The sequence below is a fragment of the Lactuca serriola genome, chromosome 8 (genome assembly GCF_051521515.1).
Source record: "Lactuca serriola cultivar US96UC23 chromosome 8, Lser_US96UC23_V15, whole genome shotgun sequence".
Lineage (NCBI taxonomy): Eukaryota > Viridiplantae > Streptophyta > Magnoliopsida > Asterales > Asteraceae > Lactuca > Lactuca serriola.
In genome coordinates this window covers 152220220-152232205 of record NC_136415.1, presented here as the reverse complement: position 1 = coordinate 152232205, position 11986 = coordinate 152220220, and the positions used below count along the sequence as shown (strand labels likewise).

At 36.0% G+C, this 11986-nt stretch overlaps 1 pseudogene; it reads left to right on the top strand.

The window, feature by feature from the left end:
* Nucleotides 1–5140: 5140 nt before the first annotated feature.
* On the top strand, nt 5141–9293 carry LOC145067512 (glutamate receptor 1.3-like; annotated as a pseudogene).
* The last annotated feature ends 2693 nt before the right edge of the window (nt 9294–11986 follow it).

The following is an 11986-nucleotide window of genomic DNA, read 5'->3' as shown; positions in this document are numbered from 1 at the left end:
AAATATTGCAAAAAACCGTTTCATTGATTTTGCAGGGGATTTGGAGGCAACAAGGGCTCAAGCCCCTACGGGTATGGATCTGCAGCGTTGGAATGCTGCTATTGACCACTTCTTAACAGAAAAACATCAAAAACGATCCGCTGGAAACAAAGAATGCCGGAAGAAGCAAGTAGTTAAGAATCGTGGAGGGACATGCAACTACGGTAACGCTTGTTTTAAGAAAGTAAGTTACGATAATGTTTATTCAGTTATAACAGATTTTTTAATGTTTATTCAAGTATAACATATTTTGTAATGTTAAACAAAATTTGAATAGACTTGAAGCATTTCATCGTGCGCATATGAATAAAAAAGGCGAATTTGTTGATCCTTTGGTTGAAGACCAATATGTAAGTTATTATTACTTAAAAATGAAGTAAATTGTTATTTTTTTGTTTTAGTTTTAACGTATATTAACAATCTTTGTGAAATACAACATGCCTTGTGTAACGACCCGTCTCCGGTATGATAATTCTTTGGTATTTATTTTGGAAGTTTTGCAAGAGGGACTCGGCGAGTTCATAGCCTGACTCGCCGAGTAGGGTCGGGATTTCGAGCACGTGTTAGCTGGAGACTCGGCGAGTCCATATTCCGGACTCGGCGAGTCTGTCCGTCTGGGAGAAACCCTAAATCCCCGGGTTGCCCACTATTTAAGCCACCTTATAGCCCCCAATCTCGCCTCCTTCACCCTCAAAAGCTGTGAGAAAACCCTAATTCGTTCTTGAGTGATTCTAAGTGATTTTGTGTGCTATTGTGAAGGCTTGAAGAAGGAGAAGAAGGAAGGAGCAAGGAGAAGGACTGTAGAGCAGAGATTCAAGGGAAAGCAAGAGCTCTTTGAGGTATTCTTCCGTTTTCCCTCTCTTTTATGCCTTAAAACCCTTTCTAGATCTTGTTAATGCCTTTCTCAAAGCTTTATGTTGATATGGAAGATCTCTTATGCCGAGATAACCTTAGATCTGTTCATTTAGGAGTTGTAGAGCCCAGATCTATTGCCTTTATGGAGCTATTTTGCATATTAACCCTAGATCTACCCCTTTTAAGCATCTTTTAGCCTTTATTCCCTTGTTCATGTGTTTGTACACGTAAAGTTGGAAACTTTACGTGGTAAATCAGCTTATTGGACTCAGATCTATCATTTGTATGTTTTGGATTCGAGCAGAATCGAGTGTAGAATAGTTGCATGGCGGTGACTCGGCGAGTCGAGTCGCGAGTCCCCGATTTCTTCCTTTTTGAGCGGTGTCGAGTGGGACCAGTGAGTAGTGGAGTGGACTCAGCGAGTTTGAGGGTAGACTCAGTAATGGAGGGACTCGGCGAGTTGTTCATATAACTCGGCGAGTCCAAGGCAATATTCTTAAGCTCAAGAACAACTCGTCGAGTTGTTCATATGACTCGGCGAGTCGGATGAAGATTGTCTGAGTTCTTGGATCGAATGAGTACTCGTCGAGTCGATGCCATACTCGACGAGTAGCAGCGAGTAGGGTCGAGGAGTGAGAATGGGGACTCGGCGAGTTGGCGGCCCAACTCGGCGAGTCAGGTCAACTGTGGGTTGACTTTGACCGAGAGTTGACTTTGTCTGAGAGTCGAATTTGACCAAGGGTAAAAGAGTCATTTTACCCAATGCAGTGTTTAGTATTTGATTGAGTGTGTTTATGGACTTGTAGCCGGGGAGATACCGGAGCAGCAGCAGTTAGCCCTCAGAGCTATTCACTCAGCAGCCAGTTCACGAGGTGAGTTCCTTTTCAGTAGGAACGGGTCTAAGGCCACAACGCCGGCCCGTTTAGCTAGCAGTAGTATCCGGATTTTTATCCGATGCAGTAGTTAGCACGTTTGATGCCTTCGTGGCTCAGACAGGATTATGTGTGTTCATGTTAAGTGATACGTTTATGTTATGATCAGTCAGCTTCGGACTTCGGTCCGATGTCAGCTTCGGACTTCGGTTCGATGTAGAGGACAAGGTCCCAGTCAGCTTCGGACTTCGGCCCGATGTCAGCTTCGAACTTCGGTTCGATGTAGGGGACAAGGTCCCAGTCAACTTCGGACTTCGGTACGATGTCAGCTTCGAACTTCGGTTCGATGTAGGGGACACGGTCCCAGTCAGCTTCGGACTTCGGTCCGATGTCAGCTCGGTCTCCGGTCCGATGTAGGGGACAAGGTCTCAGTTAGTCAGCTTCGGACTTCGGTCCGATGGAGGGGGCAAGGCCCTAGTATGTGCTTGATATATTATTGTATGGTATGTGGTAAATTGGGGGAGCTCACTAAGCTTCGTGCTTACAGTTTCAGTTTTGGTTTCAGGTACTTCCGCCAGCAGAGGGAAGAGCTCGGGATGATGGCATCGCACACACCACAACTTCAACTTTTATCCTGGGAGTTGATTTAGTTCTTGATATTTATATGACATGGATATGATACAGTTTTCCGCACAGTGTTTTATTATTATTTTGAGATACATCATGTATGGTTTTATGATATGACACTCAGATTATGGTTTTTGGTTATGTTGAAAAATGAAATTTTTGGGTCGTATTTTTGGGTCGTTTCACCTTGGTTGCTGAGGTTGCTATACAGACCTATCACATAGCTGACTCTAGTGGTGATCCAGACACCATTGATTAGATCGCAATATTTGAGAAGGTGTTGGGTACACGAAGAGGGCATGTGAGAGGCATTGGGCCTAAACCTTTTTCAGCTGCGGGTACAAGTGCTTCATCCCAATGACAGTCACAGTCACAAACACTGCAACCAACACAGGTACTTGTTAAATTCTTAAAGATTTTGGTAGTTTTGTTATATTGTTAAGGACTTAATGTATTTGTAGTAATTTTTGGTAGCTCGGTAGTTTGTTAAATTGTTAAAGACTTAATTGATTTGGTACTTTGATGGTTTGATAGTTTGTTGAATTGTTAATGACTTAATGTGCTTGTGACTTAATTGTAGGATATTGATGTGAATGTTTTTCTTCAAAACCCGACATTTATAACAGTCATTAGAGACATTATTCGCTCGTTTAAAAACCAACTCAACAACGTGGAAAACAACGATGGAGAGGACGATAAGGAAGACGAAGACATATAGTATTTCTTGTTTTATGATATGGAGGATGTTATTTTGGAGTTTTTAGATAGTTTATGGATGATATATTAGATGTTTGTTTGAGATTTATTAGATATTTTATGAAATATGGTATGTTTGATGTTTTTATATAATGTGGTATGTATTTATTTATGTATTTTTATCAAAACTACGTTTTATAATATATATAAACTAATATTATAAAAAATATGTTTTTTCTCAAAAAAAAAAAAAAAAAACATTAGCAGCGACGCCTTTAAGGACGACTAGGACCAATTGCGACGACCTATACCTCCGGGGAGGTTTGCCGGAAAAACTCCGGCCGGTTGCTGGAATATTAATAGAGACGACGTTATTTGCGATGACATTCGTGTATTAGGGACGACAACTATTAGAGACGATGACATTTGCGACGACAACCGGCTATTAGCTACGAAGCACATGTCATCTCTAAAGGTATAGCGACAACAAGCGGAATCAATTGCGACGATTTTTGTCGCTGCTAAAGGTTAGGTTTCTTGGAGACCTTTTAGATAGTTGTAACATCGTTTATTATTGAACATGTAGTGGAGATGACATGATAATAGCTAACAACATTTTTTTAATAGGTTGGCGGTATAGCTGTTAGTCTTATTATAAGCCTATGAAGATTTCGTGCCACTTTCCTAGTTTCCTATACTTTGTGGTTGTGTTGCCGGCTTGATAGTCTTTTATGAAGTTCATAAAATATTAGAAGAAAAAAAAAGGCTATTTAATTTGTATCATGTCATTGACACAATTTACGATCTCCGGACTTGAAGTTTGTGACGAGCACAAAAGAAAATAAAAATGTGCTACAATATTTGAGTCGAGCAAAATGGGCCTATTCTATTGTTTACACCAAGTCAAAAACTGATATTCCAGGTCAACCATCGAACATGATCATTAAAAAAGCATAGAAGATATCCTAGTTATCTCCGAGTACTTTCTCATGATAGTTTTGTAATATTTTATGAAGTTGACATAAACATGATAGGAGGAGGAGTAATTTCTTTAATTCATGACATATGATCCAAAGTCAAGCTAGGATGACGAGTATCGAGAATAAATGACTTCTAATATTGTGCCAATCATAAGATTTCTCTAGATTGTCTCACCATTCACTAACATCAACAGATAGCCAAGTTTTATCTAAAAAATTGGGCAACATCGTCTTATGCTTTTCTGATCATTTATTCTTTTGGTATCATCTTTTTTCCTGTACATGTGCTTTAAGTTATGATCCTGTCGACTCATTAATTTGAAAAAATGGCCTAATATTTTCTGTGACATATTGAGTCCTACAAGGTCCAGATTCCGTTTTCAGGTAATTCTGATTTCTGTTTGTCAACTGCCGTTCAAAAAAAAAAAATATCTGATTGTCAACTCATTATATATCAAACGTTAATAAATTAAGAGCTCAAAATGCTATTGTTGCTATCATCAGTTACCATATTTAATTAGAACCTTTAGTGCCGTCCAAAAAATATTATAATTTTTTGTGGGGGAAAATGACTTAAAAGCCCAACGAATTTTCCAAACCATTCAAAAAACCTCAATCATGTTTTGTCTGTTAAAAAAACCCAACGAACTTAACATTTTGTCTAAAAAGTCCAACAAAGTTCCAAACCGTTCAAAAAATCACAATTTTGTTTTGTTTAAGTTCGTTAGGTTTTTTTTGAACAGTCAAAACATAATTTGAGTTTTTTAAACGTTTTGGAAACTTCGTTGGCCTAACAAGTCATTTTTCCGATATGGTAATAAGCCACGTCATCTGTTTCTCTTATTTGACTACAGGAAAGTGTAACTTAGTTGGGCTTTTTACACAAAATGTTAAGTTTGTTGGGTTTTTTTGAACAGACAAAACATGATTGAAGTTTTTTGAACGGTTTGAAAACTTCGTTGGGCTTTTAAGTCATTTTCCTTTTTTGTGGTGCATGCAGGTTATATATATATGGTTATAATATAACTGTGCAAGTAGTTAATCAGAACAAGCACCTACCTATCTGCAACCATGGTGCACAGAAAGCAGAAGAAGATCAACCTTTTTCTTCTAATACTCATTGGCTTTTTAAACCTTGTAGTATCTGCACACTCCATTCCATCTGAAAACAAAAATATCAACAGAAATAACAATATGTTAACAGGCTTGGGGATCATTCTAGATATTAAATCATGGATAGGGAAGTCAATTCACTGGAGCATTACCATGGCCATATCTGATTTTTATGCTCTTAATCACAGTTACAAAACAAGGATAGTTGTTCACACTAGGAACTCCAAAGGAGATACCATTAAAGCTTTGTCAGCTGGTAAGCTCTCTTGTTTGTTTCATTAAGTCATTTCTGTTGATATATTCAGTTTCCCTTTAAGTTATTTATCTTGAAAGTAATTTTTTCTTTTAATTTGCCTGAGTAGTAGAGGATCTTCTGAATAACGTAAAGGTGAAAGCCATCATAGGCCCAGAAACGCATCTTCAATCCAAGTTATTGTCCTTGTTCACTAACAAAGCTAAAGTTCCTATATTTTCTTTTGCTGGTTCCTCCTCAATGGACTACCCTTACTTGTTCCAAATCAAAGAAGACGAGTCCACAATGGCAAAAAGCATTGCTTCCCTTGTGGAATTATATAAATGGAGGAATGTTATCTTTATTCATGAGGACACCGATGATGGGAGGGAGATTTTACCATATTTGGCTGAGTCATTCCAAGATAAAGGCATCCGGATCAGTTACAGAAGCGCCATTTCTTCCTCAGCCACGCTTGATGATATCACCAAAGAATTGCATAGGCTAATGACTTTTAACACAACTGTAGTTATTGTGCATATGTCGCCTCTAGCCTTTTCCTAGAAGCAAAAAGGTTACGAATGGTTACAGAAGAATATGGGTGGATTTTAACTGAAAAAACAGTTGATCTCTTGCGATCAACAAAGTTTGAAGTTATGGAGTCATTAGAAGGGGCACTAGGTTTTAGGTCGTACTTTCCAGCATCACACAGGCTGCATAACTTAACAGCAAGATGGAAAAATATATTTTACAGAAGGTACCCAACCTCAATAACAAAAGAGATGCCTATTCCTGCCATATGGGCATACGACACAATCTGGGCACTTGCCGAGTGTGTTGAGAAGGTTGGAGTCCCCCATATTAATGGTGGGACTTTGCTCTTACATGAGGTGTTGAAAATCAGATTCAAGGGTATAAGTGGTGAGTTTGAACTTAGTGAAAGAAAAGTAAGATCCAATGGATATGAGATTGTGAATGTAATCGACTATGGTGAGAAGAGAGTAGGGTATTGGACACCATCAGAAGGAATCCGGACATTAGAATCTGTGATTAACAGCGAGCATCGATATTTTAGTCCAAAAAGTGGGGAGTTACAAACAACTACTCCCAGTAAAACGTTAAAAATTGGTGTTCTGAAGATAAAAAACTTTAAGTACTTCATGGATGTAGATCATAATGCTGAGACAAATGTTACAACGGCTAAAGGTTTCTCGGTAGATGTATTTAATACTTGCATACGTGCGTTGCCTTATAAAGTACCTTACATATTCATTGCATTTGAGAATGTCACTTACGATGATCTTGTACGCAAAGTCTATAATAAGGTATGTATGTTGTTTCTGGCTGAAGAAAACGCATATGATTAATATAAGAAGACATCTAATTTTGTAGTCTATATATAATAGTCTATATATTACTTCTTGATAGGAAATTGATGCAGTGGTGGGCGATTCAACAATCTTGGCCAACAGATCAGTTTATGCTGATTTTACAGCGACTTACACCGACTTGGGTATAGGAACACTAGTGAGAATCAAGAAAAGAGACATGTGGTTTTTCTTAAAGCCGTTTGACTTGAGTCTATGGTTAACTGCTATTGCTTCTCTTATTCTAACTGTGTTTGTTGTCTGGGCTATTGAATGTATGAATCAAGATTCCGAACGTTCACCAGCTCAGCAATTTGGAACAATCTTCTGGTTCATCTTGTTGACCATCTTTTTTGCTCAAAGTTCTCCCTCTTTCTCTCTATGATCCTTTTACCAATTAGAATTTGATCAAAATCTCAGAGTGGGTTTCATTTGTATTGTAGGAGAGAAGTTATCAAGCAATCTGTCAAGATTTGTACTGTTTATCTGGTTACTCGTAGTTCTTATATTGATCACCAGCTACACAGCAACACTAACCTCACTGTTGACAGTAGAACAATTTGAATTAACATCAAAGCGGGGAATTGTGGGCTTTCATGGAGGCTCTTTTATGAGAGGGGGAACCGTCAGTAACATACACTTTGAAGGTCATCAAAAGAGGGATTACTACTCATACGAGCATTATGCTCATGCTTTGTCAGAAGATGGTGGTGCTGATGCCATTGTTGATGAAATTCCATACATCAAGATGTTTCTTAGCAAGTACTCAGGAGACTATGCCTTGGTCTCTTCTGAACCTATCACTTCTGGTTTTGGCTTTGTAAGTACTCCTCCTCTTCATCACTTGCAATTCTTAATTAGCAAAATAATACTACTCTTGCATGAATTTAATTACTTGTAAAGTTGTAAGGTTTCTCTCTTACCAAGTCATGGAAATACATCTTAACAAATGCAAGGGAAAGGTGCATGCAAGAAATAAAATTGTTTTTGATTTGGCCGACATCTACAATACATTGAACTCATTGGAGAGTTTAATAGATTGGTAGATCATCATTTTACTTTCTATACAATTCTACTAGTAGTTTAATTTATACAACCAAATGTTTAATTTCTTTGATGTATTGAACTGTACAAAGTTTGGTTAACATGTTTATAAAATCTAATTTATGACGTTTAATAATTAAAAGGTTATCTTTTCCTAGTGGTCATTTAACTTCATAAATATCATATCTCACAATTGCAGATCTTCATCCTAAATTCTTTTCATGCACACTTCTATCATGTGTCAAAACTTTTGGCAATAAAAGCATTGGATCTATCATGTATTCCAATTTTATAGTAAGGCTACGTAAAATCATTTCCACAACTCTTCTGTCTTTGGTGTTTTCACCGTTTATCCTCATCTGGTTTAGTAATACGATGACTCGGTTGTGGTATTCTTGTATGGATTCGGATTCCTTCATTTTAATATTATCGAATTAACACCTTAATTAAGGTTTGAAGTCTCACGAATTTAACCTTTTCTTCACCCCGGTAAGTCTTGTAAAGAATATCCCATGCATGTTTATGCTGACGTTGAGGAGATCCTTTATATATCTTTCTCTTTATTTTGTTTTAACTCGGCAGTTTATTTTGCGTTAAGGGTAGATACATTATTTGGTTTAACATATCCTGTTTAAACAATATTCCACAAATCTTGGGGTTCATAAAGAACTTTCATCTGGATACTCTAGTGATGCTAATTAATACCGGTTAATTTTAGGAGTTGTGGTTGTAATCTGTTTCCAACATTCAAAGACACCGGCTTTGATACCATGATGATAGATCAAGAGAGGGAATTAACAAAGATAATATACTAAACTTTTTATCTTTTATTTATTCACTTTTAGTGAGCAACACGTACAAAGAGTTTCAATTATACATATATATACAATATATTGTTCCTAAACAGTTGCGCCTTTTCAATATGCATGGCTTAATAATCTAATATAACCAGCCCAAATCCCATTGAATGCAAACCAGTACCAGACCAGGATCGGTCGGGTCGGATCCAACTAGTCCATATGCTCCTTCCTAATATAATTACAAACTTACTGGCGACGACGATAACACAAAGTCTTTATTTTTTTTAATTGTTGTAGCAAATATATATCCACGTTTGCTTGACATGTATCTTATTCAGATCTTCCAAAAAGGTTCACCGTTGGTCGAAGATGTCTCAAGAGAAATCGCCAGAATAAGATTTGACGGAACTCTAAAAAGCTTGGAAAAGAAGTGGCATCAAAATCACTTATTTGTTCCGTCGCGAAATTCTACGATGCCCAAAACCTTAAAGATTGATAGATTTGGTGGAATTTTTATTATTAGTGGGATCACTTCTACTTTGGCCCTCATGATCTCTGTAATTTGCCTACTTCAAGCGAAAATGGAGATCCATAATATCATTTTAGTTCTAGGGGGACGTAATTTGATGGCCAATATACGTTATCTTTTGTATAGAAATTTCATTTGAATTCTCAATTGATCTACCAACTAATTGTTGTAAAGTTGTAAGTGATCTTTCGTCGGAACATATAGATAGCTTTTACATTAAATAAGGAGATAGTGTTTAGTTGTGTATATAATTTGTGATAGTCTTTCTAGCTAATAATCCAGGATTGTTGATATTTCTTGTACCTTGTATGTATACACAATGAAATGCAAAATGTAACTCACATGAAAGAGGTCATGGTAGAGGTGGTAATAGCAACAAAAGAGGAACATATCATGGTGGCGGTTCAACTCAGTCTCGTAATGGCGACCGGGGAACCTCCAACCAAGTCAAAAGTAACATTTAATGTTATAATTGTCAAGATTACGAGCACTATGCAGCTGAGTGAAAGAATCCACAAAAAGAAAGAAGTAATAGCAATAACAACGATGTGCACTTGGTCCAAAACAAGACTGGTAACATGCATACAAGTGTTTTTTAGCAACATGCAATACGATGGATCACAAGGAAGAAATTTTCTTAAATGAACATAAAGTAACACCCAAACCGATCAGCTAGAGGCGACTCAATTCATACTAATGTTTGGTATCTCGATAATGGAACAAATAATCACATCACATGCCAAAAGGACAAATTTCGAAACCTTAATCAAATCCATTCATGGTGTTGTTCGATTTCGAGATGGTTCTAAAGTTTGTATCGAAGGTAAAGGTTCGATTCTTTTTCAATGCAACAATTGTGAAAAAAGACTATTACAAGATGTTTATTATATACTTAGCTTGTGCACTAGCATCATTAGTCTAAGACAACTTGCAGCAAAAGGTGACAAGATTTTGATGTTGGGTCCTTTTTTTGGATACACGACAAAGATGGAAGGCTCTTAGTGAAGGTAAAACCATCGTCTAATTGTCTCTATAAAATAAATTTAACTACAGAATAAATGTGTCTAACTAGTGAAACTAGTAAGTCATCATGGCTTTGACATGCTTGCCTTGGGCATATCAATTTTCCAGCACTTAAGATGATATCAAATAAAGAAATTGTGAATGGTTTATCTTGTATTAAAAACGTAACCAAGGTTTGTGAATGATGCTTGGTCGTCTAGCAAACTCGAAACCTTTTCTTAACCAAAACACAATATAGAGCATCAAATAAGTTAGAGCTTGGTGATTTATGTGGTCTATTAACGCCTCCTATACCTATACCATCAGGTAACATGCACTTCTTTGTGGATCAATCATTTGTGCATGATAAATGTTAAGAATTTCCAATTTTATTAGGTACATTTGCTAAAATATTGAGAAAAACTATTCTACTGTTTCCATCTTGATAAAAAAACATGAATTCCAAAGAAAAAAAAGACTAAAGATGTTGAATAAATGTATTGTGTACTAAGATTTTGAATTTGATTACAAGTCAAACGGCATCCGGAATCTGTTTGTAAGTTAGAACCATACTAGATTATATATGAGCCGTGTGTAAACCCGGGGGAATACATAAATAAAATAAAATGTATATAGATATTGCAGAATAATTATAAAAAATCAGGGTTATTGGTATTATTAAAATGTATAGAAAATATATTGAAATCGATAAATATATATAGTCGTTCAAGGAACTCTTTGTAGATAATTTTTTTGTTTAATTAGTTGAACGACCTTCTTCGTCACATATGAGTACCTTCAAACCTTTTTTAGTTGTGACACAAAAAACAACTACATATAGTTGATCATGCATGAAAACGGATATACGCAAGTAAAATCCAGCATTTGACAATGGACTTTCAAAATACATTGTTATTTTATGGTTATATTGTGAAATAGAACAGTTTGTTTCAAAAAAAAATTGCTACTTATTTTTGTTCCTATTAACCACATAAACCCCCTACAATATTAGATATAATGAAACTCTAACCAATAAATATAGCAACAATTATGTTTGCACGATTTAGATTTTGTCCGTGACTCATTGAAAATGTCAAAAGACAGAATTGACACACAACTTACTTGTTATTATGATACGGATTAAACAATTTAAACACACGAGGATGTCTTTTTTTATTTTATGATAATGATAAAATAATGGAAAAATGAATGCTTACTTCAAGACATTTGCGGACGTTTGAGTAAGATCTGTGGTCTTAAATATAGCTATTAAATGGTTATTCAAGATGACTTAAAAAAACAATGTTTTCTTGTTGCTTCGATGCTAAACAGATAAAAGAACAAAAATAAAACTTGATTTTCATTATACACCTATTTAGAACAAAAGTAGCCAACCATAATTAAAGTAATGAAAAAAACCATTAAGGAAATTGGTAAATTGAGGTTCTATTTCTTAAACATGTGATAAGGTATACACATATCAGGACATGCAGTTAAAAGATATAATTCCTTCATCACCGCCTCAATGAGTTTAACGGACAACCCTAAATAGATAAAAAAAAAGTTCGAAATTTTCAAATAGAGATTAATAAAATAGGGATGAATTGATGAGAATGTTAAAAATATGGAGATGTTGATAACCTATAATTGGGTGAATAAGGGATCTATTAAATGATTTAAGATGGAAATCCCCTACTGAGAAGATACTTGAATACAACACCAAACGATCATAAAAGGTAAATGGAAAGAAGTTTCAATTATAAGGAATGAAATTGAATGTTTTTCGAAGGAACGAAATTTGTCAAATGAGTATAGAATATACCTCCGACT